Genomic DNA, 23,469 nt, shown 5'->3' on the forward strand with positions numbered 1-23,469 from the left:
TGCCAATCTCAAGGTCATCTTCCCATTTTCTTAATATCTGTTGGTAGCTTCTACTGCCCCATTCATTTTGGACGATAGGGAGAAGAATTGTGAGTTGATCTTGAACTGGTCGCAAACCTCAGCTATCGTTAGTGTTCAAGTTCAATGCATTGTCGGATATGATCCTCTCAGGCATTCCATACTGACAAATGATCTCCTTCTTCAAGAATCGACTCATAGCTGGCTTAGTAACATTCGCATAAGAAGCAGCCTCTACCCATTTTGTAAAGTAATCAATTACCACGAAGATAAGCCGATGTCATTCGAAGCTTTTGGTGATATTGGTCCAATGACATCCATGCCCCACATGAAAACGGCCCATGGAGAAGTCATAACATGTAAAATGAAGGTGGTACATGAATTTTATCCTCATAATCTGGCACTTATGGCATTTCTTGGTGTAGTTGATACAGTCCCCTTCCATAGTGGCCCAATAATAGCCAAACCTCATGATTTGCCTCGCCATCATGAACCCATTTGCATGCGTCCCACATACACCTTCATGAACTCTTTTAAAATTAGCTTAGCTTCCACAGCATCGACACATCTCAAAATACATGGTCTTTCCGTCTCTTGTACAGGATATCTCCATCTAAAACATAGTCACAAGCTAACCTCCTTAAAGTTCGTTTGTCATTTTCACTTGCCTGTTCAGGGTATTTACGATCTCTCACATATCACAATATATCTTAATACCAAGGGTTATTGTCATTTCCTTCCTTCTCAATATTACACAATAAGCGGAGCCTCGTAGACACTCATTTGAATTGGCTTTATCTTTTCTTCTTTATTCGCCTTGATCATTGAGGCCGAGGTGCTAAAGCTCTACCATCTGATTTTCGTCTCGTGGGAGATAATTGAAGGTGATGTCATCAAACTCCTCAAGTAACCCCAAAACTACCTTTCGATAACTGATCAATTAGGGTCCCCTTGTCTCCCATTCGCCTCTAAGCTGATAAACAAACGCAGAATTCCATATCCAGGTTTATCCTCGCTCTATAGGCTGAAGTCCATGAGCATGTTTCATATCAGCATATTGTTCGTGCAATAATCCAACTTGCAGTGAAAGGTAATGAGCATTGGATACTAAGACTGCCCAATCCATTTCGACTGCATAGAAGCCCATTAAGATTAACTTCCAAGGAGGATCTCGGTCTTTGCTATGCACATAACCTCATGAAAATCAAAGTTCAATGGTCATAATCCTCTAGAGCCCTAACTGGCCAAGAAATCTGCCACCGCATTTTCTTTATAGCTTTCTGACTTATTAGGCTACATCAAACCTGAAAGCAAAATTTTCCATCTCGCCATTCTCCATTTAGAGCCGTTGACTCCATCATGTATTTCAATGGATCAAGCTTTGAGATGAGCCAAGTGGTATGGTATAGCATGTACTGTCTTAATCTTCGAGTTGTCCAAATCAGCGCAAAACACAACTTTCAATCGGTGGATATCTCATCCCACTGTAAGTGAATTTCTTACTGAATAATAAATTGCTTTCTCCTTCTTCCCTGACTCGTCATGCTGGCCAAGCACACATCCCATGGAATTACTGAACACTGACAAGTAAATGTTAAAGGTTATCTGGGCTAGTAGAGATAATACGGAGCATTCAACAAATACTGCTTGACCTTTTCAAAAGCATTCTGGCATTCCTTATCCCAAGTTCCTTGGTTGTGCTTTTGAGGAGGCGAAAGATAGGATCGTATTTCTCAGTCAGTTGTGAAATGACCGAGCGATGTAATTCAACCTTTTTAGGAATCCTCGAACTTCCTTCTGAGTACGTGGCGGAAGTAACTCTCGTATGGCTCTGACTTGTCTGAGTCAACTTCAATTCCTTTTTCACTGACTACAAAACCTAATAACTTTCCTGATCTGGCTCCAAAGGTACACTTTGCTGGATTGAGTTTCAACTGAAATTTCTCAACCTCAAGAACATCTTCTTAAGACCTCAATGTGCTCTTTTTCTGTACGCGACTTGGCAATCATATCATCGACATATACCTCAATATCTTTATGCATCATGTCGTGGAACAAGTTCACCATGGCCCGTTGGTATGTTCTCTTGCGTTTTTAGTCCAAACGGCATTACTTTGTAGCAAAAGGTGCCCACAAGGTTATGAAGGTGGTTTATCCATGTCCTCTGGATGCATCTTATCTGGTTGTATCTGAGAAACCATCCATGAAGGAGAACAACGAATATCCCGCTGTGTTGTCTACTAAAGTGTCAATGTGTGGTAAAGGAAATTATCCTTTGGGCTTGCTTTGTTCAGATCTCTGTAATCAACACACATTCGTACCTTCCCATCCTTCTTAGGAACAGGCACAATGTTAGCTACCCATTCGGAGTACTTCACTTCTTGCAAGAATTCTGCATCGAACTGTTTCTTGACTTCATCCTTTATTTTCAGAACGATATCTGGCCTCATTCTTCGCAACTTCTATTAGACTGGCTTACAATCCTGTCTTATCGAAAGAGGATGTACTACAATATTGGTACTCAATCCGGGTATATCCTGATATGACAAGGCGAAGATATCCTTGAACTCTCGAAGCAACTCAACCAGACTATGCCTTGTGTCCTCGCTAATTAGGGTTCTGATTTTCAACTCCTTCCCTTCCTCTAAGGCTATATTCTCTATTGCCTCTTTCTCATGTGGCATGATTTGTTTTGCTCTTGCTTTACCATTCTTAACAGATCGAGAGATACGTCATAATCTTGAACATCTTTCAAATCTTGAGGTTCCTTTAAACACATGTCTTGCTCGCCAGAGAAATTAGGAGCTGCAGTATTGGTACTCATATCATTGATATCTAGGGACCTGTGAGGGTATTAAAGAATATACAAAGAATGAATGAATCTAAGAATGATTGTTTATGTGCTATGAATAAGAAAAAGAATTTCCAAAATTTAAAGGAATATGGTTGATAAAAATAAAGCCATACTCGTTTAAATTGATAAAAGTTATGTTTTATTTAAATAATAATAGATGAACATAAGCCTCTTTTCACAAACGTAATCTTACTATTCCTAGGCCCTCGAGTAACAAACATGTTTCGATGAAAAATTCTAAAGAGTACAGAAAGGTCCTCCGCGTCTAATTATTCAGAGAGCTCCCCAGTTCGTAAGGGCGAATGCTCTCGAGGTTCCTTGCTCCGATCCCTCATTGTGTATAGCATTAACTTGATGACTTTCCTCTATCAGCAATCCTCCTGACTTAAAGGATTTGGATATAGGTGGGAATGTGATCGATTCCCACTCTACTTCTCTTCCATTCAAACGCGCCTTTCTTCTTGCTTGGCGCTTCTAAATTTCTTGCCTCTTGTGCTTGTGGTCTGGCTTGAAGCCCAAGCCAGAAGGACCCTTCTACTCAATCAGTTTTGGGATCTGAATCCCACATTGCAACTGTCTTCCTATTTCTTTTCCTGACAATGCTCCTTTCCCCATCATCATTTGCAGGGCCATCCTTGTGGCTCTAGACATAATGGGTACCGGCACCTCACTTCCTTCCAAAATAAAGGTTGCATTAATGATTCTAAAGAGCGGAAACACTCTATAGCCTCTTCATTTGCCTCAACATAAGGGGCCTTGTTGGTGACTGCCGCTATGATGTCCTCCTCCGCATTGATAGTTATTAAGCATCAATCTGTCACTAACTTCAATTTTTGGTGTAGTGAGGAGGGCTCCGCTCCTGCCGAGTGTATCCATGGTCTCCCCAACAAATAATTATAGGAAGGCTTAATATCCATCACCAGGAAATCAACTCCATTCGTATTTGGCCCAATCTCCAGAGGGATGTCAATTCGTCCCATTACTTCCTTTCAGTTCCATCGAAAGTTTTTACCACATTGTGACATGCTTTCATGTGCGAACTATCAATGGGTAATCTGTTTAATATGGATAATGGAAGGATGTTCAAAGTCGACCCATTATCAATGAGTACACTTGGAAGTGTGTGTCCTTTACACCGAGTAGTGATGTGCAGGGCTTTGGTTGACCCTATCCCCCAGGTGGAATTTCATCATCATTAAAATAGATAAAATTGTCAGCACTGATGTTGTTTACTAACCGGTCCAACTTGTTAACGGATATGTCATGGGTGACATATGTTTCGTTAAGCACCTTTAATAATGCATCTCGATGCACCTCAGAAATTAAGAGTAGGGCTAACACTGATATACGCGCTGGCTGCTTACACAACTGCTCGACCACGCTATACTCGCTATGTTTCAGGAACTTTAGAAACTCCGTAGCCTCTTCCTCATTTACTGGCTCATTGATGGGTTCTTTGGTCTCTTTCTCCCTTTCAACCTCAACATCTTTCGTGTTTACGGGCTCTACTCTGATGTTCCCCCCGTCATAACGTTTCCCACTTCGTGTATGGGAACCTTCATTCTGCGTGCCCCTGGCCGCGCTGGCTATACTTTCCCCTCAGGTATTGTTATACTGCAGTCATAGCTCCATGGCACCCTCTTGTCATCATTGTAAGGGAAAGAATTGGGTTTATGGATGGCAATTTTGGGCCCAGTTTTCGGCCCCGCCTCATTATTCCTTGGCAAGGAAATAATAATTCTTGGTTGGTTGGTTCTTTGTCGTTCATTCTCCAGCACACAAATTTGTCCTTCACAAGAACTTTCCTCAGAAACCTGTAGTTCTTTGTTAACCATAAGGCCTTGTACCATGGCCTTGAACTCTTCACAATTTTGGATCATATGACTCACCTCTCCATTTAATTCACAATGGTTCTCTATTCCTTCACTTCCTTTTCTAGAGGTTAGCATACCTCTCTTCACCATCTCCTCCTATATTACTTTCATAGGTGTCTTCACCTCAGCAATATCTTCCTTGATTTTTCCTTTCTTTGTTTCATCGATGGCATTCACTCATTGATTGCCATGATCTGGTAACGAATTTTTAGTATTAGGGGTACTGTCGAATTTCACAACCCATATCTTGATAAGCCTCTCCACGACCTTCTTGAATCTGGTGTAGTTTTCAATTGAATGCCCCGGTGTTCCCACGTGATATTCGCACTTAGCATTTGCATCATACCATTTAGGGAACGGTGGCTGCAGTGGTTTCAAGTGAAACAGAATGATGGCATGTGCATCGTATAAGCTTTGATAAAGCTCACGATACGTCACAGGGATAGGCGTGAATTGTATCCTCTCCGAATTTTGTCTTGTACTCGATTCCTATTTTTGAGTACTTTGTTGCTCAGCTTTGGGTTGGCCAATTGTAACTGCTCTCGAGTTAAGGCTATTCACCTAGTTGTCCTTTCTCCTTGGGGCCGATCTTTTAGCCACTTCCCCCTCGATCTTGCCACCCCTCACGGCATTCTCAATCATTTCACCTGCCATAACTATATCCGCAAAACTTTTCGTGGTACTTCCAATCATATGAGTGATAAATGACGCCTTTAAAGTATTAATAAATAACATGGTGGTCTCTTTTTCCAACAATGGTGGTTGTACTTGCATTGCCACCTCCCTCCATCGTTGTACATATTGCCTAAAACTTTCATTAGGCTTTTTCTCCATGTTTTGAAGTGTGATCCTATCTGGCGTCATGTCAGTCACATGGTTGTACTGTTGCATGAAGGCCTGTGCCAGATCTCTCCATGAACCGATTCTTGCACGGCTCAACTGATTGTACCATCTAGCCGCTGCTCCTACTAAACTGTCTTGAAAACAATGGATCAATAATTGATCATTGTTCACATATCCAGTCATCCTCCTACAAAACATTGTTATGTGTGCCTCTGGACAAGTAGTCCCGTTGTACTTTTCAAACTCTGGCATCTTAAATTTATGAGGAAGCGCCAAATCTGGAACCAAACTTAAGTCTTTGGCATCAATCCCCTGATGATTGCCTGCGCCTTCAAAAATCCTAAATTTATCCTCTAACCACCTGCAACGATCTTCCAATTGTTTCGCGGATTCAGTTGCCATTCTTTCCTTCTCCATCAAATCTAGATTAGGAGTGATAGGGTTGATCGAGCTATCACCTAAATTATTTCCCAACCCAGATGGGAAATTTACGGGGATTCCAGTATCCGCTGGCCCATGTTGAGGCCTCACAGTGACAGATGGTCTTCTAAGAGGTGCCTCGGTTTGTAGTGGCACATGAGGCAAAGTAAAACCCGGAGGAGGACCTTCATTCTCCTCTTCAGTGATTGCCATGGGAGCTTTTCCTTTATCAGTTGTTCTCAGCAGCTGAGCCATTTCAGCCATCATGTTTCTCTGAGCCTCTAGCATTTGCTCCCTCATTTCATTCTGCATTTTGGCCAACTGCTCTTGCATTTGGTCTTGCATATCTTTTTGTAATTGCTCGAACCTTTGATCCATACTCTTAGTTTTAGTGTGAGTGCCGTAAGGATGTGTGATTTCTAGATTTTCTTTTCTACCTTCAGAAGTAAACTTTACCTAATCAGGGTCTTTCTATAACTTTGAATGCAAACGATATGATGAAATGCTATGAGATGCAAATGCATGAATGCAAAAAGGATATCGATTTTGGTTCAACTTCAGTTAGAAAATTTTATTTAGAAAAAGAACATCTTTACATATAAAAGGATTACAAATACGCTTTCGCCCTAAGGCCCAAAGCTTTAACTCTATCTAATAAAAGGGCTAACTCTCGTCCTATATCTGTCAATAATGAACACATCAGACTCAATACATCAGCTCGAATTGCCAAGTTTTACACATATTCAACGACCTCTCGAATCTGGGCTATGGCTTCACCTATGACATGATCCCTTTCTCCGACCTGTCCTCTAGCCTGATGAAGCTCTCCCTTCAGATAATCTTATTGCGCCTCGAGCTGCTCAACCTAGAGTTCACCGTCATGCAATGCCACCTCCAAATCCTAAACCTTGCTTTTTAGCTCCTTTAACTCGACCGTAGAATTATGGTTTTGGTGCCAACGTAGGGATCTTCCAAGCTCAATTACCTTAGTTTTCAACCCTTTATTCTCTTCCTCTAATGCCAAATTCTGCACCTGCATCTCCTGGAACTTCCTTTCCCAATACTCGGCTCTAGCCTTTTCGTCTTGGACCTCTTTCTGCAACTAATCTGAAGATCCTCCTACTCTCGCCCTCCTTAAAGATACTTGTTCCCTTTTGTAATGTTCCTTTAGATCATCTCGATCTTCCTCAATTTTCCTCTTTTCTTTCCTTTCCTTCTCGACCTTCATCTTTTGAACCTCGACGTCCAAACTCAAGTACATATTTTCTTCTTCAAGCTTTGCTATCATCTTCTCGAACTCCAAGTTCTTTCTCTCGAACTCTTGCTTCATAATTTCTAACTCTGAGGACCTTACTTGCAAATATTCCTCTATCGATCGAGTTCCTTCCATGCTAGGCTTAGGGATGTTATCGTTAACCCTTCTGCCTCTCCATTCGACATATTCTGGTGTGGTTGCAGGGTTAATTGCTACTCCTTTCAACCGACAAGTCTTTTTCCAAGCACTAGAACCTTCACTAACCTTCCTCTTGTAACCGGCTCCTCTGTATACAAACTCACTTTGAGCCAACCCTTGAGTCACTGGTACGAACTGTCTCAATCCATGCTGCCTCAGCACGAGCAAAGGGGCATAACCAATGACACCCCAAATTCCTAGCAGGGGGACCCAATCAAAACTGCCGCATCACTAAAGAACCTCACCAAGAATCATCCTCGGAGCCCTCCACTCGACATCTTTTGACTGAAGGTTCTGAAGTAGCACTATCCAATTCTCTTCTGGAACATCAACTCTCCTAGTTGAAGCTACTATGTCTTTCAATGGTGAATAATCCTCGAAGAAGACCTGACAAACCACCCTATCTATCAACCGAAAATAACTGTAGAACCAAGCCAAAAGCAACTGAGCACACCCTATAAACCTGCCAGCACCAGTTCTCCTACATGCACCTAAAGATCTGAATGTTTCCCCCAAAATTATAGGGACAGAAGTGACCTTTTTACCAAGTCGATGAAAAAGATCCGTGGTTGCCTCATCCACATATCCCAAAGCCCTAGGGAAAACTATCAATCCATACAAACTTAAGGCAAAAACATCTACCTTTTTCGTTTCATCAGGGTGTATCAGAATCAAATCTTTCAAAGCGTCCCACGAAATGCGCTTGTACTCACTCTTTTCTTTAATTCAGGCTGTGGCCCACTGCTCGTTCATCCCCGTAATAATCATCAACTTCTTCCAAAAGTTAGGGACACAAGCAGCTCAAGAATAGATCCTATCATTCTGAAACCTGGGACAACGAAGCAAGGCAGTGTAGTCCTCCACAGTAGGTACCAAGTCTACTTCCCTAAAAGTGAAACAACTATACGCCGGGTTCCAAAACTGAGCAAGGGCTTGGAATAAGTGCTCCTCTACCTGAACATCAAGCAAGTAAGGTAAGTCTCCGTAATTATCGTAGAATAACTGCTTGGTCTTTTTGCCCCACCGATCCCAAATTTCCTTAAGCTCTTGGAGATTATTCTGTGTGACGCTAATACAAGTGTAATCTGACAACTCCGACACGTATCCCACAGCTATACTATCTCCCTTTTCTAGTTGAGTTTGCTCAGACCATCTATGAACATTGGCGTTGCCTTCCACTCTATCAAGAAGTCCGTTCTCCATAATAAAACTTCCTAACTTAGAAACTGATCGTGAATCGATACCTTTGTAAATGCAAGATGACATGCAAACAAAAGAAAAGAAATAGTCAGTATTACATGATATCAATAAATCTCAACGATAACTTATAAAGGTAATATCAAAAGTTTAAACCTAACTAAGTTGGGCTCTTACGGTCTTTCGATATGAGGTTGGTTCTAAAGTTTGAGGTACCCGAACCAGCAGATTCCTCGATTCTCACCCATTATAGGCTTATTTGAATCGAGTTCGATTCAGGGGAATACATTTCCCTATGGCTACACGGAGATGAAAATCTCACGAAACCATAGGTACGGATGTATCCCAAAAGTGATTCACTATCTTGCACGGAGGTGAAAACCTTACGAAGGCGTAGCTTCTCACTCCAACTTAAGGGTGTGACCACAACGGTCATGCAAATGCAATGCATACCAGAATATAGCAACACATGCAATAATACAAACACATGTAATGCAAAGAGGATTAAATTTTAAAATTTTTAATTTTCGACATTAAGACAAGAGATAATCAATTACACGGCTTGACTCTCTTATTGGTCCCCAGTGGAGTCGCCAAGCTGTCGAAACCATTTTTAAATCGAGTTTTGGAAAATGGGAATTGACTTTGAGAAAAACGAAAACGAGAGTCGCCACCAATCTTTTTAGGTGTGATTGGATCACCTTATAAAATGTTTTGTTTTAAAACATTAATTTTGGTCTACGAAAGTCGAGAAAACGGATTCGGGAGTCGGTTACGTACGAGGAAGGGTTAACACCCTCGTAACGCCCAAAAATTGGTACCTAATTGATTATCAAGTGTCTTTAATGTCGGAAATTGAAAAATTTTAAGATGTAGTCCTCTTTAAAAATATTTTAATTTTGAAAATTGGGGTTCACTCGTATCAAAGTATTGTCACTAAGTTAACCCTTTTTGGAAATTCCTATCTCGAAACAACAAAACGCTATATCCAATAAGCTAGGACATATTGCTTTGAAATTCCAAGATAGTGGCTTGCATTTAGAAAACCTTTAAAACACTCAGAAGGGTACTTGATTATTCGAACTCAACGAGAAAAGTGGCAACCCAATAAGTTAGGGCACTACTTTCTCAAAATTTCCAAACGCCAAGCATTGCCTTTATATTTTTTGAAAACTTTGGAGTCTTGTTTTTTTTTAAAATGATGCATAAGGAATCACATTATCACTATAGAATAGAATATTACAATAATAAGCGAATAAAACATGCATTTTAACGATACAATAGCAATAATACAAAAATCATATACTAGATGCATACGTGCTTAGAATTACATAACATCATATATACAAAGATACTTATAACCTATATTGAAGATGGATAAGCAAAACATACAAACATACATAGCAATAATTAAGAAATGTATGATACACAATTTAAAAGAAATATAATATCGATGTACATGTTCACAAAATATATCATCAAATAATAAGTATAAAAATAACATTTAACACACATGATACATACAATATAAAGATACATAAAAGAATTAATATATATATATATATAAATATAATATAAAGTGAATAATTGTTAGAAAAATATACATATAATACAAATAAAAATATGATATTTAATATTAATTTTAAATTAGTATTTAATATACAATATATATAAAAAATATTTATAAAAGAATAATAATTATATATATAAAATATATTGGTTTAAAAGTATGTAAAAGAATTCATAATATAAAAATATCAGTTTAAAATGAAATAATACATAATAAATAAATAATTAATAATTAAATATGAGTTAAAAATATAATTTAATTTACAAAATTTAAAATTATAAATAATATAATGAATAACATAAACATAGATAATATAAGAGATAATATATGATATAAATATAAGTAGTATTTTAATAATAATATATGTATGGTTTTTTTTCAAAATAAATTAATTATATATATAAAATAAAATAACAAAATTCAAAAAAAATAATATAAAATAAGGATTAAAATTGAATTTTAATAGAATTATAAGGCTAATTCGTAAAATAATATAAGTTCTGGCCCTGATTTGCAAGAATTAAAACGACAAAGGACTCACTGGGCAATTTGCCCTAATCCTAAAAGACGCCGTTTCCAGAATGTAATAACCACTGGGACTAAATTGAAACAATTATAAAATATTAGGGCCAAATTAAAATAGAAATAAATGAAACTACACGATTTAATAAACTGAAAGGATCAATTAGGAAATTTTCCCGTTTATCAAAAACACGCTGGTCCTTCCCGGGTAATCGGGTCAACACGCAGATCCTAAGGCCTTTATACGACGTCGTTTTGAGGCTGATTGACTTCAGCCAAAACGATGCCGTTCTATTAAGGCTATATAAGCCAATTTCTGTTTTTTTTTTTGAATCATTTGAAACCTGTTCTAAAAAAAAGAAAAAAAACTCTCTGAAAGGTTCCCCGGCCCTCTGAGCTTCGGCCCTAGGCCGATCTGCTCTGTTCATCGGACCTCCGCGTTCAGATCCACGCGCCGTCACTGACTCCGCCACACACGACGGTCGGAACCTGAAAAGCTTCGCTTTTCAGGGTGATTCTCAAGGTATTTTCTTTCTCTGTCTGTTAATATATTATATATCGATTGCTTGTGATAAAAATGAAATAAAAACAGAAAAAGAGTAATGAGTCACCTTCGTTTCTTGTGAAATCTTTCTGGTATATTATTCAAGATGTTTGGTATATCGTTGAACGAATCTCTGTAAGTATCTTTCTATTCCGTAAAAAAAAGGGTCCTTTACACTGTTTTCATTCGGGCTTTTATAGCCACTACTGTTATTACATAAACTGGGAAAGAAATCTTTTATTTCTTTCCATCTTTTGTTTGCTTGCTGTTGGTTCTTTCCTTTCTTTGCAAGTGCTCGCGAAAAATCCAGTGATGGAAGGGTCGCTGGCGTTGATGGAGGCATGAAGTCTGGTGGTGGTGTCGGTGAGGCACTGATTACGGAGGCAGAGCCTTGAGTGATGGCCTCGATTGGGGAGCTGAAGAAACGCTCCTCGAACCTTCCAGAACCTATTGCGGCGCGAGGGGAAAAAAAGTTAGGGTTGGAAACCCTAGGTGATAATTTTAGGTTTTGGGCCTCTGTTGTTTGGGTCTAGTTTAGGTCTGGGCTTCGAGTGTATTTGGGCTAAGGTTGTAAGTGGGTCCACTGGGTAGCTTTAGGTCTGCTGGGTAGTAACCGGGTTAATGGGTCTGAAATATTTGATTTTGGGCCCACTGTTTGGGCTTTGTAACATGGACTTGGACTGTTAAATAAACAATTGTTTATTTATTTATCCCTTTTTATTTAGTTTTCAGCCCGGTTAAATTTGGGCTCTTACAGTCAACATTAAAATTTATTGCTAAATGTTGTATGACCATTACTAAGATTTTATTTAAACATAAAAAAAACCGTTGCGAGGTCGTTATGTATACATCCATTGTATAAAATATGCACAACGATTTTACAAATTGAAAAGTCGTTTTAATTATATGATCGCAACGACTTTTCTCGTTTTAAAATATATATTTTTTATAACGACTTAATTTATTTATCTAAAAATGTTTTAGCTATAGTAAAATTTGTTATAATATCTTTAACACAACCATAATACTTTAGTTACCAAAACTATTACGTAACAATAATATATTGGTTGTAATATAAAATTTGCAACATCTGTAAATTAAAATGTTAAGTTTTGTACGTAACAATAAAAATATTTTAATAACCATAAAATGTGGTTGCCAAATCATTTACTTAAGAACAATACTAATGGTTACTACATATTATTCTGCAACTATTTTAATTTGTTGTGTATTACATTGTAAAACAACAATATTATTTTTAATCAAATGGTTATATATAACTTAATAAAATTTAAAAAATATTCTTAATATTAAAAAAAATTCTTCATGTTAAATTGAATTGACATTGAGGTTATATATAGTCATTGGTCATGCCAATGAGAATAGCTCTACTAAAATAAAAAAAATTATTTTATTAAAAAATTAAAAAAAATTAATTGCAGCATGGTGGTCGCGTAATCGATGAATTTATCAAATAAAATAATAATTTTAATTTCAAATTAAAAATAAAAATCACTTTAAAAAAATTGACATAATAAAAGTGGTGTGACCAATTTATTTGGCTCATGAAATATTATTATCTATTTTCTAGTTCCCAAAATATTTAAAAATATTAATATTAGAGTGGTATTTATACGGGTGAAGCCAAATAAATTAACTTTACCTACAAAAATTGATTTTTTTGTTATAAAATAAAGAGAGATGGAGAGAATGAAGAACAAAGAAAATATGAAAGTAATAGAGAATGTACTTTATTGATCAAAGGGATGATTACAATGCTTCATCGGAGTCTCTATTTATAGGCATAAGAAGTATAAAAGAAGTAGAGATCTAATTCTAATAACTATTAGAATTTAAAGTACATGAAAAATTTATCTTGATCATGATGGACATCCACTAAATAAGATATAAAAACATTCTCCCTTGGATGTCCATTGGTAGATAATGTGCCTCGTTAAAACCTTATTAGGAAAAATCCTATGGGATACAAACCTAATGAAGGAAAAAAGAGTACACAATCTTCTATTACAAGCTGCCTCATTAAAAACCTTTACCAGGAAAACCCAATGACACAATACATTGGTTAAAGGAAAAGAGTACAACTTATTTTAGACTCCTCCTAATGGTAAAATTACATTACATCTTTGAGTTGACGCATTCCAATCTTGTATAGTAGTCTTTCAAATGTTGAAGTTGGCAATGCCTTAGTAAAAATATATGCTAAATTATCACTAGAATGAATTTGTTGAACATTTATATTACCTCTTTTCTCAAGATTATGGGTGAAGAATAATTTTGGCGAAATATGTTTTGTTCTATCACCTTTGATGTAACCACTCTTCAATTGAGCTATACATGCTTCATTATCTTCATATAAGATAGTTGGCATCTTTTCCTGTAAAGGCAAATTACATATCTTTTGAAATATGTTGGGTCAATAACCTTAGTTAAAGACACTCTCGACTTGCCTCATTCATTGCAATTATTTCTACATGATTTGAAGAAGCAACAGCTAATGTTTGCTTTGTCGAACGCCATGATATGGTAGTACCCTCTCACATATAAATAAATATCCTGTTTGAGATCGACCTTTATGTGGATCTGATAAGTATCCAGCATCAGCATAGCCAACTAATAGGGATTTTGAATCATTTGAATAAAATAACCCCATATCAATGCTCCCTCTGAAATATCTAAATACATGTTTTATTCCATTGCAATGTCTATATGTTGGAGAAGTACTAAATCTTGCTAACAAGTTTGCAGTGAAAGCTATATCAGGTCTTATGTTGTTTGTAAGATACATCAATGCCCCTATGGCACTTAGATATGGTACTTTAGGACCAAGAAACTCTTTATTATTCTTGTAAAGATGAAATTGATCTTTGTTCACATCTAACGACCGTACAACCATCGGAGTAGTTAATGGGTGTGCTTTATCCATGCAAAATTTCTTTAATATCTTTTTCATACAAGTTGATTAATGAACATGAATTTCGTCTTTTAAATGCTCGATTGTAATCCAAGATAAAACTTTGTTTTTCCAAGATTTTTCATCTCAAATTTTTTCTTTAAACAATTTATTGTATTTTGAAGCTCTTCAAGAGTTCCAATAATATTTAGATCATTAACATAAACAACAATTATCACAAAATCTAATCCAAACCTTTTTATAAAGACACATGGACAAATTAGATCGTTTTTGTAATCTTCTTTTAACAAGTGTTCACTAATACGATTGTACCACATACGCCCAAATTGTTTTAGTCCATATAAACTTTTCTTTAATTTGATTGAGTAATTTTCTTAAGAAACTCAATATCTTTTTGAGATTTTAAATCCTTCAGGGATTTTTATATAAATTTTGCTATCAAGTGTACCATATAAATAGGAAGTAACAACATCCATTAGATGCATGTCAAGTTTTTCACGTACTGCCAGACTAATAAGATGTCTCTTCATAATCAATGTCGGGCCTTTACGAAAATCCTTGTGCTACAAGGTGAGCTTTATATCTTATGACTTCATGTTTTCATTTTGTTTTTTCACAAATACCCATTTATATCCTACCAACTTTACATCTTTAGGTGTTTTGGACTAGAGGTCCAAAAACTTCACGTTTAGAAAGTGCATTCAATTCTGCTTGAATTGCATCTTTCCATTTGACCAATATTTTCCATTTTCATATTCCTTAGTAGATTTAGGCTCAGGATCCTCATTTTCTTTTGTTATTTCAATAGCAACATTATAAGCAAAATTGTTGTTCTCAACTACATTTTTTTCGGTTCCATATTTTTCTCGTATTGGCATAACTTATCGAGATCTCTTTATTTTCATCATTTTCATTTTCACTTTTAGGTACCTAAATCTCTTCTTGAGTTTTATAATTATTTATGTCATGGGTCTCTTCAGGAACTCCTGCCTCCACTATATGACCATATTGAATGTTTGCTTCTTTTCTTTTACTAGAATTTTTATCTTTGGAACCGACCAGTCTTCCACGCTTTAAGCATGGATTACTATATTTTGCGCTAATAGTTTGCCTTATTAGGACATCAATTCGTATTAAAGCATTTTCAGTTGGTATGTCAGATTTAATGAATTTGGCAGTTGATTTGTAAAATGAATTATCTGTTGAACTTCTGGTTCACGTTGCTTTGTACGAGGATATTAGACACTGATAATTCATTTCAAATGCTTTAATAATCCAACTTTTTATTCTCTCCCTCTAATGTTAGGAAAACTGACAGCTCATGTCATAACTAAATACCGAATTAATAGCTCAAAAATAATATAAAGAGACTCATATAAATATAAATTCCCAATCTCTTATTATTGCACATCTTTGTACGTTGTGGTGGAGCAGTTGGAACATATATCGCACATCCAAAAATTGTAAGATGGAAAATATTTGGCTCTTGACCAAAAATCAATTGTAATAGGGGGTACTTACAATTTATTCGCTTGATGCGTACAACATATAAATCAATACAATCTCATGCTGAAATAGAAAGTTTTGTTCTTAAAAGTAATGATTTAGTTATTAGTTAGAGTGATGCGATCTAGCCTCGGTTTAATGAGTTGAGTGGCTTTCATTGCCTGATTGTCTAATGATAAAGTTTCGTTCGTTATTGTGAAGATAGGAGGATAGTTGGCTATGAATGGGAATCGATGTTCAATTAGGTTCAAAAGGGGTTAGGTTTAATGTTTGGGTTCAGCTGTTAAGAAAGAATTAGTATAAGTTGATAATAATTCGACTAAGATGGAAAAAATGGAATAAAAAAAAGGCTCAAGAAACAAGAGTGAACCAACACTATACTTAAGTGTTGACCCGAAAACTTATACGTTCTTAAGATGGTTTGGTGAAGGAAAGATAGAAACCTCGACCCACTATCTATGGGAGATAGGAACCTTAGTATAAAATAGTTCGAACGCCACACTACTAAGGTGATGAGTTTGGTTTAAAGAACTACGTTGACGCCACTAGCTACGTAGATAAGTCAACAGAGTCTTTGGATGAAGTTGAGAGAAGTTAATCTCATAAAATACTTAGTTTTATACATAAAAATGGAAAAAAGTCCTTTACAATGTGAAATGAGATAAAATTTATAGGCAATACATGTGATAGCCGAATAGGCTCTTAAGGAAGCTAAATAGTTAGATGAAAAATCCAGAATTCTTTAAGAAGATTCTTTGAAGTTTCTTGTACATGGAGAACAACAATGGGTAGCTTCTAGATGTCTTAATTCAGCTGGAAAATTAATTGGAATAATTGGGAGCTGAAATGAATTAAGTAGGTTCAGCCATGTGCTTGAATGTTCTTTAATTGTACTGCTTGGTTCAGCCGAATAGTCTAGGGAGTAAATAAGCTGCTTAGGGCACTTTATTGGTCATGAGGTTTGAACAAGATAAGTTGAATGGTCATTTGAATGTGAACAAGCAAAACCGAATAGCCTTTGGTGTGAAAGGAATAATCGACTGGTGTAAAAACCCTTTAATTTGCCTTCAGCAGCCAATCAGCCATCTCGGAGAGTTGAAGGGCTTGGCTGAATAGTCACTTGGGAAACACCAAACAGTAGCACACCATCATTAATCCATCCATGCATCTATCCCGTCCAAGGGGGAGTGTACCTACACCAAATAAATCAGTAAATTATATTCCATTTGGACACGTTAATTCGACAGCATAAAACACATTAAACCTACTCCATAAATTTGGCCAAACATATTTAAGCCTTGTAATAGATTAAGACATATTAAAACATTCAATTAATTAAGTACTTAATTAGGACACAATTAAAACACTTAATTAATTATATTGTCCAGATTATGACAAATTAATAACTAAAACTAGATAACTAATTTAACTAGAGACAAATTAAATATCTTATTCCAGCATAATAAACGCAAGCTAAAGTAAGCTAAAACAGACAAGCTCATTGAGCTAAGGTTGAACTGGTTGAGCTTGAAGAAGATTGAAAGGCTTGCTCTGCTTGCTGGTCCAAGAGCTTTCAAGAAGGCTAGTAATGATTTTGCCCCAAACTCTATCAACTACGGCTGTTGTTGCATCTTTGAACCTCTTAACCCATGCTCGGGTTATCAGACCTAAAGGTAGCTCAAGTGGATCCATGACAGCTCTTGGTAGCTCTTGGGACTTAGCAGTATCATTTCCCCTTTCTTCGAAGCGATTTTTCCCCAAATCGCCGCCTACATCATAAGGAGATAAATCAGATACGTTAAAGCTCACGCTTATGTTGTACTCACCTGAAAGTTTGAGCTTGTAAGAATTATCGTTAATTCGTTCCAACACTTGGAAGGGTCCATCACCTCTCGGTAATAGTTTTGACCTCCGTTGAGCTGGAAATCGTTCCTTCCTCATGTGAACCCAAACCCAATCTCTGGGTTCGAATACAACTTGCTTCCTACCTTTGTTAGCCTTGTGCATGTATTGTTCGGTTCTCGCCTCAATGTTGGCTTTTACTTTTTGGTTTAGTTGCTTCACATACTCAGCCTTCTGTTTAGCATCTACATGAACAAGCTGATCATTAGGTAAAGGAATTAAATCAAGGGGAGTCAAAGGATTGAAACCATAAACAATTTCGAAAAGTGAGTGTTTAGTCATTGAATGAACGGATCTATTATAAGCAAACTCGATGTGCGGCAAACACTCCTCCCATGACTTAAGGTTCTTCCGAATGATAACTCGTAGCAAGGTAGACAAAACGCGATTCACAACCTCTGTTTGGCCATCTGTTTAGGGTTGACAAGCTGTTGAAAATAGTAGCTTCGTTCCTAGCTTTCCCCACAACGACCTCCAGAAGTGACTAAGGAATTTCGCGTCATGATCAGAGATAATTGTTCCCAGGATTCCATGTAACCTGACAACTTCCCTAAAGAACAAATTAGCAACATTAATGGCATCATCAATTTTCGAACAAGCTATAAAATGAGACATCTTAGAAAATCTATCTACAACAACAAAGATTGAATCTTTTCCGGTTTTAGTTCTAGGTAATCTAAGGACAAAGTCCATGGAAAGGTCGACCTAAGGCTCTTCGGGTATTTGTAGTGGCATGTATAGTCTATGTGGGTTAATCTTGGATTTTTCTTTCTTGCACGTCACGCATCGGGCACAAATTTTCTCGACATCCCTCTTTATCCTCTGCCAAAAGAAATGCTCTTAGAGTATGGCCAAGGTCTTGGCTACTCTGAAATGGCTCATGAGGCTGCCACTATGTGCCTCACTTCCCAGCAAATCTCGAACTGAACTTTGTGGAATGCAAAGCTTGCTTCTAGAAAGAAGAAGCCGTCACACCTGTAAACTTATCAACAACGATATTTTCACAAGATCTATAAATTTCACCAAAATCAACATCAGCAGCATACAAGTCTTTCAAGAAAACAAATCCAAGCAATTTAGAGTCCAAATAAGATAAAGAGTGTATCGTCTAGACAACACATCAGCCACTATATTTTTTGTACCTTTCTTGTACTTTATAATATAAGGAAAATATTCCAAATAAGATAAAAGAGTGTATCGTCTAGACAACACATCTGCCACTATATTTTCCTTACCTTTCTTGTACTTTATAATATAAGGAAAATATTCTAAGAATTCTACCCACTTAGCATGTCGCTTGTTCAATTTAGTTTGGCCCTTGAGGTGCTTCAACGCTTCATGGTTCGTATGGATTACGAACTCTTTGGGCCACAAATAGTGCTGCCAAGTTTCTAAGGCTCGAGTTAAGGCGTACATCCCTTTGTCATATGTCGGGTAGTTTAACATGGCTCCGCTCAACTTCTCATTAAAATAGGCCACAAGTCTCTCGTCTTGAGTTAGCATGGCTCCTATCCCGACTCCTGAGGCATCACATTCAATTTCAAACATTTTAGAAAAGTCAGGTAACACAAGCAAAGGTGCATTAGTTAAACAATCTTTAATAGAATTAAAGGATTTCTTTTATTCTTCATCCTAATGAAAAGCTAAAGACTTCTTGATCACACTTGTTAAAGGTGCATCCAAGGTGCTAAATTTCGAGACAAATCACCGATAAAAACTTGCCAAGCCGTGGAAGCTCCTCACTTGGCTTATGCTCGTTAGTCTAGGCAATTCTCAGATTGCTTTCACCTAGTCTTGGTCTATCTCAAGTCCCTCCAAACTGACTACAAAACCTAAGAAAACAACCTTATTAGTGCAAAAGGTGAATTTCTTAAAGTTAGCATACAAAGTTTCTTTTTGAAAGACTTCTAACACAGCCTTCAAATACAGCACATGATCATCTAATGATTTACTATAAATAAGTATATAATCAAAGTAGGCAACACAAAATTTTCCAATGAAAGAGCGTAAAACATGATTCATAAGTCGCATAAATGTGCTGGGCGCGCTGATTCTTAAATGCAATTTTCCACTCGTCACCTTTGTGCATCTGAATTTGGTGATACCCGCTCTTAAGATCGATCTTGGAAAACAGTTGCGCACCACTTAACTCATCCAACATATCATCTAGACGTGGTATTGGATGTCATTACTTAATAGTTATCTTGTTTACTACGCTGTAGTCTACGCACATGCGCCACATTCTATCTTTCTGTGGTACTAATAATACTGGTACAGTGCAAGGACTGAGACTTTCTTTTATATACCTCTTCTCCATAAGCTCGTTCACTTGCATTTGAAACTCTTTGGCTTCCTTAGGGTTGCTACGGTAAGCCGGGCGATTCGGGATTGAAACTCCGAGAATGAAGTTAATTTGATGTTCAATCCCTCGAATGGGTGGCAACAGGGACTTCATCCGGGAATACGTCATCAAATTCCTGTTAAAGGGAAACAATCGAAGAGGGAAAATTTTGATCCAAATCGTTAGTGTTCAAAAGGTTTTCCTTGTATATAAGTACAAGAACCGGTTGCTTCAACAAATAAGACTTTCAAATATCATTCTCCTTTGCATAAACACTCATTTTGCTGAACTCTTTTTCTCCACTCGTTTTCTTTTCACGCTCATTGCTCTTTTCTCTTGGTTTGCTCACTTGTTTTCCTTTCTTTTTCTCATTTTTCTTTTCTCTCTTTTTCACTCTTTTTTTGGGTAAATTACACTAATAGTCACTCAAATTTGGGGTAGCTAACAAAACAGTCACTTAGGTTTCATATCAGTCACTCAATTTTTAAAAAATAACAAAACAGTCACTAACATTATAAAAAAATGACAAAACAGTCACCGATTAACAGTTTCTATTAGGGGGTTAACGGGACCGCTGATATGGCAAGTTAACCAGCTAATGTGGCAAGTTAACTTGCCACGTTGGATGTACACAGTAAAACCCACCCAATTTAAGAAAAAATTGAAAAAAAAGGTTAATAACAGAGAAAAAGAAGAAGAAGAAGAAGAAGAAGAAGAGACTGTAAAAAAAAATCTTCTTTGCCTAAATTTGGCCGGGTCTGATTCTTTACCTCTTCCTCTATAACCTTCCGCCATTGTTGTCCCGATAATATCGATCATTCAATTTCTTGGATTTCCCATGGAATCTATCTCAAAAAAAAATTCTTATCTGTTCAAACAAAGTCTTCGCTACTGGGTTTAAGTCAATGAGTTCTTCTGCAAATCTCTACACTTTCTTTGTTTGGTATTACAACACATCTAGAAATAACACACTTGTTTGGTCGGCTAATAATGATTCTCCGCTGACCCAAAATTTGTCTCTTGTCATCGGCCACTGATGGTGTAATTTACCCGAGTAACATAGCCAAGAAAAAATTGATGACAGGCAGGCAACTTGTCGTAGCAGCAGCTATAGTTGCAGTGGTATAAACAAAGGAGATACCATTGAGATCCAAGCTTAAAGTTATCCTGAAATCTAAAATTTCTCAATAGTTGATATGATTTCTTCCGCTATAATGGCTGTGCAAAAACCTTAACAACATCCATAGCTCTTCCTTCTTTAAGCTTCTTCTTCCTACACAAACTATTCAACAAAGTAGTATAACTCAATGAATCTGGTACAAATATTTTATTCAACATATCTTCTAACAAATATACAGCTTTATTCACTTGACTCTTCTTGCATACCCCTTACATTAATATCCTATAAGACTTGACATCAGGCATAACACCTCTCTCAAACATTTTTTTGAACAGTTTGTACGCAATACTTAAGTCCCCGTTCAAACAAAATGCACCTATCAAAATGTTGTAAGATTTGGTATTTATAGGCAATCTTGAAAAGGTCAAAAATAGGCATGATGAAGTCACGATGAGAAACAAGCAGCTCGAGGATATGATTGAAGTGTCTAGGTAAAGGCTTAACATTGAATTCAAGCATTTTGTAGAACACATTGAGAGCTTTCTGGGATAAATCAGTTTCAGCGTAGATTTTGATGAGGTAAGAAAAGAGAGTCGACATAGATTTTGATCGGATTTGAGACGAACGAGAAAGTTGTTGACAAGATAGAAGTGCTTGGAACCACCGAGTTTGAGAATGAGGATGAAGAAGGAAGAGTAAGAATGACAAAAACTGGGTTGGGTGGTGGCAACATCGAAGATTTCTTTAGCAATGAGAGGGTCAGATTAGGCGGTTATCAGTTTAAAGACTCGCGTAGGGGAAGCTATTGGCGACAGCGACGGTTGCCGTTGATTTGAAAACTGGACACATCTCTATTTTTTCTCTTTTTCTTCTTATTTTTCTCCTCCTCTTCTTCTTCTTCTTTTTTTTCTCTTCTTAAACCCTAAATTGGTGCTGATAGGGCTGTTAAATTGGTAATAACCAGCCACCTGGAGACCGTCTTCTGCCATGTCATGTTGCCGTGACGTCTGTGATGAAAAGGACTGTTTTGTCACTTTTTCAAAGTTGAGTGACTGAAATGAAATTAATGTGACTGTTTTGTCAGCTACCCCAAAGTTGAGTGACTGTTGGTGTAATTTACCTTTTTTTTATTCATTCTCTTTGAATTTTTTAACGGAATCTATTAGTTTCAATTGATCTTCATAGACTTGTCTTGGCGTCAATGGAGCCAAAGTCAACATTTTTCCCGAGGTGTTTGAAGGTGTAGCGATTTGTATAGCCACCATAGATAACTTTGTGATCAAATTGCCATGGACGCCCTAACAACAGATGATGGCATGCATGGGCACCACGTCATAAAGAACCTCATCAGTGTACTTGTCGATGGAAAATGAAACTAAAACTTGTTTGGTCACCTTCAATTCCCCACTGCCGTTGAGCCATTGAAGTTTGTAGGGATGAGGACGCTTAGTTGTTGGCAGACCGAGTTTTTCTATCATCAAAGTACTGGCTACGTTCATGCAACTTCTGCCATCCACGATCAAATTACACACCTTGCCTTGGACATGGCAAAGTGTATGGAAGATATTCTCTCCTTCCTGCTCATTCTCTATGCTTTGAAGGTTTAAACTTCGTTTAATAAAGATAATTTTTCCATCAACAGTGTATTCAAGTTCTTTCTCGTCATCTGCGGTTGCGTCAGATTCTTCATTTTTTTCTTCTTCCAACTCAATTTCACCATTAGATCTCACAACCATATTGCTTCGATTAGGGCATTGGCTGGCGATGTGCCCCCTTCATAAACATTTGAATTATTTGATATCCCTTGTTCGGTTTGGAAATGCTACATCCTTACCTTTGCTAGATTCACCAAAGGGCTTGCTAGGCTTTACAAACACCGCTTGGTCTTTTGCAAAGTTTGGTAGATCTTTTTTACCCGTGCCTTGACCTCATTTTGAAGTGGTATTGGTGTTAGGAAAGGTTCGGGTGGAGCCTTTTTATTTAATTTATTCTACACCTTTATGCAACATATACCATGTCGACTACTTCAACATAATTTTGAAGTTCCACAACGTTAGCGATGTCGCGGTTAAGACCGGCTAAAAATCTAGCCATGGTCGCCTCTAGATCTTCCTCCACATCTGTACGAATCATGGCAATCTCTATCTCCTTGAAGTAGTCTTCCACGCTTCGATTACCTTGCATAAGGTTTTGAAGTTTCTAATAGAGTTCACGATGATAGTAGGCAGGAATAAATCTCTTACGCGTTATGGCTTTGGATACGTACTCACCTCGGTTGAGATTTGAGTCTTAATGTTTGCCCGATCGTAAATCGAGTAAGCTAATGGTCATTCGAGAAATGTTTGTTTAGAAGGAAAGAACTAGATACAAAAT

General features: G+C 37.1%; 1 pseudogene; it reads right to left on the reverse strand.

Moving 5' to 3' along the window:
- Nucleotides 1–21,185: 21,185 nt before the first annotated feature.
- LOC107894689 (pentatricopeptide repeat-containing protein At4g01400, mitochondrial-like) lies at nt 21,186–22,832 on the reverse strand (annotated as a pseudogene).
- Nucleotides 22,833–23,469: the final 637 nt, after the last annotated feature.

The sequence above is a fragment of the Gossypium hirsutum genome, chromosome A13 (assembly GCF_007990345.1).
Source record: "Gossypium hirsutum isolate 1008001.06 chromosome A13, Gossypium_hirsutum_v2.1, whole genome shotgun sequence".
Classification (NCBI taxonomy): Eukaryota; Viridiplantae; Streptophyta; class Magnoliopsida; order Malvales; family Malvaceae; genus Gossypium; species Gossypium hirsutum.